This window comes from Quercus lobata, chromosome 2 (assembly GCF_001633185.2).
Source record: "Quercus lobata isolate SW786 chromosome 2, ValleyOak3.0 Primary Assembly, whole genome shotgun sequence".
NCBI lineage: Eukaryota > Viridiplantae > Streptophyta > Magnoliopsida > Fagales > Fagaceae > Quercus > Quercus lobata.
In genome coordinates this window covers 81,574,079-81,583,835 of record NC_044905.1, presented here as the reverse complement: position 1 = coordinate 81,583,835, position 9,757 = coordinate 81,574,079, and the positions used below count along the sequence as shown (strand labels likewise).

General features: G+C 37.1%; 1 pseudogene; it reads right to left on the bottom strand.

Annotated features, from left to right (window-relative positions):
• Positions 1-394: 394 nt before the first annotated feature.
• On the bottom strand, positions 395-3,865 carry LOC115972258 (annotated as a pseudogene).
• Between the last annotated feature and the right edge of the window lie 5,892 nt (positions 3,866-9,757).

Below are 9,757 nucleotides of genomic sequence, written 5' to 3'. Positions count from 1 at the left end.
ATATATATAGTTCATTTCTTCCCTGAAAAGTGTGCAAAATCCTCGGTCATTGTTATTATTATTCTTTTACAAACCTAATCGGGTTACAAAATTAATATGCAAGTCTAATATACCAAGTTTATAATTTTTCATTCACTTTTAAACTTTTCTTTTTCTCACTTCTTGCAAGTCTGATAATTTTTTTTTTCTTTTTTTGATATGCTCATAGAAATTAAACTACTTCAAGCAAGTAGTAATTCAAGAACAATATTCCAATTCAACATCCTATCATTTTTATCCCAAAATGAGATAGTCAATTTGTTTTCTTATATAAACAGGGTTTGGCAAGAACCGTTTGTGACCTCAACAACAATGTAATTATGATCTAGCACGCTTGACTTTAGGTTCACAGTCCTCAGTCCTCACCACCAACGCTTGTATCCTGAGAGGTCTTCATATCAATTAACATACCTTCCAGTTTAGATGTAAATTGACATCTACATTCTGTTTTGAGCTTGTCAATCAAACTTCTTTCATCACCAATAGAAATAGTTTTCCCTGAACTAAGCCTATTCGCCAAATGTAGACTGTAATACATCTCAAACATATCTTTCTTTTGAAGGTAACGGAAAAGCATCATGACCCTGTCTAGTAAAACCTCCACACCATCCTCACTTAAACCTTTCAGTCCTTTACGGAGCTTGTCATCCACAAACAAAGAAATGAATTCCGGGGACGAAGGCTTCAAATTAATGAAGTACTCAAAAGAGGAATTCAAAGCATTCTGGAATGTATTGTCATTGTTAAATTCCAAACTGATGTTTTTGTCAAATTTATCCTTCAAATCCAGTAGACATTGCACAAAGTTGACAGGATCCTTCAACCTTTCTAGATCAGCAACTAGCTGCTTACCAGTATCCCAAATGTATAAATTCAATACATCCCTTACTATTGAAAGTCCAGCAGGTACCCTGCGGAACAAGTTATACTGCATGCCCAAGTCCTCATATTTGTCATTTACAATCATATCAAGTAAGGCCATGTTCTCTATCTGGAATAGTTTGTGCATGTGACTTTCAATCATCTCCTTTTCGACCAGCTTAGCTATCTTGTCTAAACTTTTGGGATCCAAATAATGGGACACTCTTTCGATGTCTTCATTCAGACATCTCTCAGCCTTTAAATAATCCCTGCAATCACAAGACTCAATGAACTGTTGAGACTGTAAAAATCAGCTGAAACTTCAAGAAAAGGCTGCTCAAAGTCTTCGTCGTAAACTGAAGAACCTAAATCTTTTAGCATTTTTATGATATTCCTCATTAATTCCCTATTTATAACTTCACCATTCCTTTCTCTATAAACAAGCTCAAGAAGTGTATCCCGAAGCCTAGTGCGGGGCATAACAATATCTCTCCACAAATTGAACCCAAGCTCAAGAATTGGGGTTTTGTGGGTGCGTGGGATGAAAGCTATCTCCATGTACATCAATATATTTAGGATCATTTGCAAAGCCTTGTTATGATCTGCCCATCTCTGGTTCAGCTCTTCCAAAAAGAACTCTTCCTGAGCATCTTCAATCAATTTAGATATTCCGCTTAGATGAGAAGTCATAGTTGTCACAATTCCGGAATAGAGTTTCTCTCCAAAATTGTGCAGCACCATTTCATAAGCATGCCTGAATGTATTTAAACATCAGAAAATACAAAGTTTTCTTATGTGAAAAAAATATGCAATACTGAACCCAGAGAAACATATTTAAATGGGAGGCTAATCCATTGTAAAAATTATAACAGGGAAAAAATGAAAAGGAAAATAAAAGTGACAAAAACAACAATATAAACACCAAGGTAATGGATGACATAGAAACGTCAAACACTCCAACCCTTAACTTTGATATAGGACTTTTGTATCCAGTCAAGTCCATAGATAAAGACAGTTTCCACTAAAACATCAAAATAAATTTAACAAAGGATTCTGCATACAATGAGAACACCTTCGAAAAGCTAATTCTAGTACATCATGTTCTGCATTGGTTTGTGATGGAGCAACCAATTAGAATAGAATGTCATACTTTCTTCGCACTTCAAACATTTATTCAACCTTCACAGCCGTTATTTGCTCTCCCACATTGATTTAGAATGGAGTTACAAGCTTAATGGCTTTAAAATTCATAAACTTAATTCCTAGTTGAGTTGAGCCAAGAAATGTAGATGCAAACATTAAATCAAGCAATGTGATGTAGCAGTGTGATAACTTAACTAGCCCCAACCAGTCTCGAACAAAAATCAGATGTGATGTAGCAATGTGATAACTACATATATGTCCTACTACCAATCTAGCATGGAGTATTGAAGTAAGTATGATATGCTTCAAACAGGTTCAAGCTAACCATAAAATGGACTGTGAATCAAATTTTCTACATCAATTTGAAAATTTTTCCTTTTCCTTCCAAATAACTAAACCAAATTTCACCATGCTCTCTATCACACTTCAAACCTTTAGACAAAGCTTTTTTTTTTTTTTTTTAAAGAGAGTTTCAACATATGACATTCACTACTGATAATAGCTCTTTATCATTAGACCAAGACACCAATCGATTTTTGATGTAGGCAGAAATTGAACCCCTCAGTTGAGCTAATTGAAACCACAAACATCATCAAAGCTAAATGGAAACATACTTAGCAAAATGTTAACATACATAACACAATAACCAAAAGAACCCACAAACTTGAGCTGCAAATAGACCCAATCAAAATTCATCTGTCCGTGTCAATTTTGAAAGATAAACATAGTACAATAATCAAATCATCCAACTTAATAAAAGAAATGCTAATTTTTCATTCTTAAAGTGTGTAACAAATTAAACCCTATAGTTTTAAAAAATCACACATTAAACCTGTCTGTAATTTGAAAAAGCAACAAATTAAATCCTAAGGGATCAAAAATTAACAAATTAAACCCTCAACTCACATAGCTATATTACAGATCAAACACAATGTCGTTCTTCTTGAATAGCTTCGGATTTAATTTATTACTTTTTATAACTTCAATTTTGAATTTACTAGGATATTTTAAAGTACCCGTACTAAATTATAGAGTTTAAAATGTAATTTTGTATTAAAACCCAATAAAGAAAAGAATTTATTAATCTTATTATTATACTAAAACATTCAAAAGAAGAATAAATAATAAAAAAGAAAATGGGGGCAAAAGATATTATATTTATACCTATAAAGGTTTTCAAAAGAGAGGGTGCCAAGTTTGTGATTGGTCAAAATATCCATGATGGCATGCTCAAGAATCTTCCACGTGTTGTTTGCGTAGTTGGGATCCACCAATAACCGGTGCTTCAATATTTCCATCTCAAAGCGATTTCTCTTCATCTGAGACTGAGAGAGAGGACTCAGACACTCGTTAACAATCCGTTTTAGAAAAATTTTGATATTAGTTTTAAGGAAAATGAAAAAAGTTATCAAAATATTAATTGTTTTTTTTTCTAAAAAAATTTTCTTTAACTGGATTCTTAACCGGGAAATTATTGTGTACTCCCGGAGTACCATAAATGCGTACTTCCTCCTCTCACTCTCACTAATTAAATTCATGAGACCGACCATTTATGTGAGAATGGGGAGTACGCATTTATAATACTCCGGGAGTACTTAATAATTTTCTCTTATCCAATGCCCTTAGGACAGATACTCGTTAGCATTTCCCAACAAATAAATAAAAAGATTGTAGTTTTAAGAGCCAAAAGCTTTGATTTAAAAAAAAAAAAAAAAAAAAAAAAAAAAAAAAAAAAAAAAAGTGCATTACCTTTGGTGATGTTAACAAACACCGATCAATGAAGTTTCACTGGTTCAGAGACTGAGTGAGAGAGTGTACTGAGAAGAAGTAAAAGTCTAATAATGATTCACCGACTCCTCTAATCAGATAACTACCACTGTCCTTCAAAAACTGTTTCCAGTTAAACTGCATTTTTTTTTCTTTTTAATTTGATAAAATCAAACTTTTTTTTCTTTAAAAAATAAAAGTCAACTTTCAATAGAGGTCTTATTTTAATAGAAGACTTAGAACACTCATATCAGTTGGTATATAATAAAAAAAAAAAAAAAAAAAAAAAAGTGAAATATACATAATTCCTGTTTCAATCATTTGTGTTATCAAATTTTTTAAAATATATAAAAGGTTATTTTATTTTATTTTATGAAACAGAGAAAGTACAATACTATATAGGAGAAAAGGTAAAAGATTTGGTCCCATCCATTTATTTTTTTTAAAAATATAATGACAAATTTTCAATATATATATATATATATATATATTTCTTCCCTCAAAAGTGCTTAAAATTTCCGGACATTGTTATTATTATTCTTTTACAAACCTCCTCGAGCTACAAAATTCAATCTAAACCTGACCTAATTTGAAGTTCAAAATATTTTAAAAACCTAATCCAACTCATCAACCCACATGATACCAACTCAAGACATTGGGTTGGGTTGAATTGGTTCCTCCCATTCGCAATCTGAATGCACTTATCAGAGTTTTAATGTTTTGATCATGTTTGTTGAAATTGAAGGAGAAACTATTTATTGCTAGATTATGTTGCACGGAAAAGATTGGAAAAGATTATTATAATAATTCCAATATTTAGTGGATTTGTGAAGTTGCTAAAATCCTGTCATCTATTTTAAAAATTGGTTGGCAATAATTTAAAATTCTTAAAGGTTACTAATATATATGAGTGTCCGGTTTTTAATATTGTGAGAGTTTTAAATCTCCATATATCACATTTCCAACGATTTATAGGATGCAAACGTCTCGAATAAAGATCTTACTACTAAGAATCCCACATTATGCTATAGGCATGTAGATAAAATTCTTGTAATCTCATGCATCTAGCTAATTAGTTGAGATTAGATTGAGTTAGTTAGAATTTAAACGCGTGTAAAAAATTAAACACGTGACTTTAATTCTTAAAGCACGTGTTGAATTAGATAATCAATTATTTTGAGTCATGTGAACTAATGAGATAGGAGTTAATGTCCTACAAATTCATTTTTCTAATCCAATTGTTACTATGCGCATATCTTTTTCTCTTGATATTTCTCTTGAAGGGTGACTAGACTACCTGTAATAGGATCAAATTCTTTTTAATTCTCACTCATCTATGTTAGATACAGATGGGTTCCTAATAAGAGACACTAAAAAAATACTTTAGCTAATTTTAATATTATAAAACACATAGGGTCTGTTTGGGATTCATTAATTTTGCTAAAATTGAAAATTTTTTGTTGAAAATACTGTAAATAAAGGTAAAAGTTAACTGAAATAGTACAGTAAGACTTATGAATAGTACCAAAAAGTGTAGTGGGACTATGAATAGTAACAAAAATAAACTTGATATCGCTCCGAATCAGTAAGGTGGATGGCCTGGCTTCGGTGGGCTATCGAAATGGTTGATGGCCTGCAAGGAAGGAAACGCAATCAAAGAGGAGACCGGAGAAGACCGGTCGAACCCCCTCCGATGGAGAAGTTAGTTTTGTATGGAAGGAAGTTCCAAGTATTTTGGAAAATTGTCTGAGTGAAAATCTTACCACTGTCGGGTTCAGACCGGTCCCTTATATAGGGAGCCTGGGACGGTTACTTGTCCAATAACCGTTCCAGGATTTGTGGAAACCAACAACTCCGGAGTTAACTACCTAAACGGATATAAAATTGTAACCGCTAATGGAAGTTAACTTATTCGAAGGGTTTGTTGAAAGTCCAAGTGTTGAGCTTCCGTCTGTCTAGCGTAGGACGGTTTAGTTCGTCCAAAGATATTTATCGATTGTTCCTAGACGAACCTAATGGACGATCATGTCTTCCATGGAGGACAGTTTATGGAGTGGTGCTATTATTCATGGACGCTTCTTCTTCTTCTGGATAAACTCTGGGATCAATCCTGCGTTGTAGGCTCTGGACGATCCCGTTGGACGAGCTGGAGATGGAATTATTTTCCGCTTCTCTATCAGTTGCCCCTTTGTCCAAAGGGTCGTCCAGGACATTGTCGTGATTTCAACAAAGTTTCGCTTTTTCGTACGCCACGTGTCACGAAACCGTTGGTTGGCCAGTCGCGTCGATCTCGTTTCCCAAAGGGATCGCCACGTGTCAATCTCTGAGTGGTGAGTGTCGCTTCGTTGACCCTGTTGCTGGGGCCTATAAATAGCGCATTCTCTTTCATGCCCCTCACTTTTTTCCTCATTCTCTCTTCTGCCAACTCGTCCAAGATTCTCGTCTAACTCTCGTCCTAGTTTCATCAGGTATTTCCTCTTTCTTTTTTTCTTTTTAGGCTCTCATTTTAAGTCCTCTACATTTCAACCATGCCTTCATCTTCTAGTCTAGAGAGAGAGATAGACGACTACCAGGACGGTTCTTCTGAGAGTGACGGTAGTGTAGATAGTTCGTCCTGTAGTGACTCCTCAGACGAGCATTACTCGTCTGGGGTTCCTGGCATTCCCTTAGAAGAATTTCAGGAACAACGACGTAGGGCGGCTTCTGGATCTGGGGCTAGCTCGTCCAGACAGCCATCAAGTCCTCCTCAAGACGAGGAAGAGGACGAAGATGTAATCTATAGTTGTGCCCCAGAGGTAGCATCCACCTTAGACGGTGCTAAGTTAAAAACTCTTGTAGATAGATACCAAATCCCTAAAGAGCTTAACCCTCGTCTACCCCAGCCTGGAGAATGGTGTTATTCCCCTTCCTCTGGCTTAGGGGTATACGCTTCTTACCTATTAGCTGGCCTTAGGTTTCCCTTAAACTCTTTCTGCAGAGACCTCTTCCAAAGGTTGGGTATTGGGCCAAACCAGCTCAACCCCAACGGTTGGAGGACGATAGTTGCCATGCAAATATTATGGCGTGAGCCATTGGAAGGGAACCGTCCAATTACAGTGGACGAGTTCCTTTACTGTTATAAGCCCTCAGAGATCAAAAAATCTGTTGGGTTCTACCAGTTCTCCTCCAGAGGTTCATATTACAGTCTAATAACGGGCCGTAGTTCGTCTGACCGGCTTTGGAAAAAAGAATTTTTTATTATTTCTGGAAATTGGGCTGGGGACCCAGCTGATATGGGTATTCCCCTCTTCCCTCCTTTTACCAGCCCTCTAGGTCGTCTTCGTCCTGAGGGTATGTTTTTCTTTCCATTTTATCTTGTTTGTCCTTCAAAAAATTTTTATCTGTCACTCGTCTAACCTTTTATCTTGGTGATGCAGCTGTCATTCGTCCACGTTTGGATAAGCTTCTCTTGGATCAGATAGAAGTGGTTCGCACTTTTCCAGGAAGGACTTTCCACGACTTGGTTACTTTTTCTCGTCTAGCAACTTGGGGACTCGGTCCAACTCCTACTGCTAAGAATTTAAGTCACGAGGAGCTCACTCGTCGAAGTAAGTGATCGTCCACTGTTTCAGCTCTCCTTTCCCTTTTTCTTTTTTTATATATTAAATTTCCTCATCATAGGAATAAGCACGATGAGGGAAAACAAGGAGAAAACAGTGGCTAGCGGGGACGAGGATGTTGCTGCCCCTACTGCTAAAGTGGCTTCCGTCCAGGCTGGGAAGAAGAAGTCTAAATCAATCTCGAGTACTGTGGATCTGGACGACCTCCCCAGTCGTCGTGGCCACAAAAAACAAAAGCCAAGGACTTCTCTCCCAAAGGTTCCCAAGTTCGTGCCATCAACAGTGAACTTGGACGAGCCTGTGGTGGACGTGGAGCCCGTCCAAACGGTTCATCCTGTTCCGTCTGATCCTCCCCCTGCTCCCAAAACTTCTCACAAGTCTGGCTCGTCTGAATCCTCTGATCGTCCCTCTAATTTGGTTCTGGACGAGGGTTATGCATGGAGGACGTTCAAAGGGATCGTCACTGATCATGAGGTTAACGAATGTTACAACATGTCAGTGAAGGAGTTTGAGCGTTCTGGCATCCATGACCTTTTCAAGGTAAATTTCTTCCTCGTCCTTGTGTGTAGACATTTAATTTTGAATGAAATGTCTAACTCCTTTTCGTCGAAATGCAGGCTATGTCAAAGTTTTATACAGCGACCTGCCAGGTCAAGGAGCTTGCTACAGAGGCCAAGACAGCCAAGGATAAGGCTAAGGAGCTGGGCCATGAGGTTTTGCTTAAGAAGGGGGAGGTCATTAGGTTGACAGAGGATTTTAATCGTCTGCTGGGAAGCGAGACGAAGTTGAAGAACGAAGTAGAGGAGCTCAAAGCTGACAACTTAGAGAAGGATACCCGCATCGTCCATCTCGAGGGACAAGTTTCAGAGCTTACCTCGTCCTTGGAGAAGGCACGTGAGGAAGCAATTGCTGCCTTTAAGAAGTCTGACGAGTACAAGAATCGTCTAGACAGTCATTATGCAGCTGGGTATGAAGACTTCCGTGCTGATGCCAAGGAGGCGTATCCTGATTTGGACTTCAACTCGTTCAAGCTCCCTCTTGCTACAGAGAGTTCCGCGTTGCAGACGAGTTCCGAGGACGTCAACATCATGGACGATGCTAACACTGAAGTCATTCAGGACGATCCCAAGACGAGCTTGCCCAAGTGAAATCTATTTCCTTAGAAAATTTACTTTTATTTGCCTTTTCATAGAAGTGCCTGTTGTTTTGGGCTTTTTACTTCTTTTTCTTTTTTAAAGTTTATGCAAGTACAATCATCTCGTCCAGGATTATGGACGAGTTTTATATACATTTTCATATTCAAAACTAAAGGGGTTTTTGGACGTTGGTCGTCCACCCTCAGAATTTCATGAAAGAAATGAATACTTCTATTTTTACTTCCATTGTGTTTGAATATATATGTTTCCAGCTTTATGTATGAAATTTTTATTTTCATCAATGTGTGGTTCGTCCATCTAGGAATTCACTTCACCTCGTCTTGGGCATGGGGGTGAATTTTATTACATCACCAAGAAAGTAAATTAGTTCCTTTTGGCTAGATTTTTCATTATTCCAAAATTATGGACGATCATTTTGTCGTCCTTGATGATTAGACTTTTTAGCGATTTCTCGTCCAATGTAATGGATTGTTAAGCTAGTTTTGAAGTCTTCGCTCGTCCGCGTCTTGGACGAACACTTTTGGGAATTCATCTCGTCTTGAGGTCTAGACGAGTATTCCCTTTTCATCTCGTCCTTTGTTCTGGACGGATGAAACTTCGCTTTATTTTCAGCTTATTTTTCATCTCGTCCTATGTTCTGGACGGATGAAACTTCGCTTCAATTTTTAGGTTAGGTTTCATCTCGTCCTATGTTCTGGACGGATGAACCTTAGTTTCAATTTTGGGTTAGGTTTCATCTCGTCCTGTGTTACGGACGGATGGACCTTAGCTTCATTTTCAGCTTAGGTTTCATCTCGTCTCTTGCTTTGGACGGATGTACCTTTTCATCTTTCCTTTGGAGGAGAGCTCATGGACGATATGTCCTTTCGTCCAAGGATTTCATTCGTCCATGCTCGCTTTCTTTTTTGCGGATCAATCTAAATGATCATATAAGGATTCCAATAATATACTTTAAAACAATATATATATTTGAAAACCCAAACTTATGTAATCATTCGTCCACAGGCATGGCACATGCTCATGAGCTAGTGCCTTATTGAATTAGAAATACAAACCAACTCATCCATGAATAGCACAAAAGTGAAAACACTAATGTACTTTCTAGGGGATTATTAAAATACTTAAAAACACTTAATAGTAGTAAACACTTCTGCTCGTCCGGATATCTCGTCCAAGGACACTGGTGAAGAG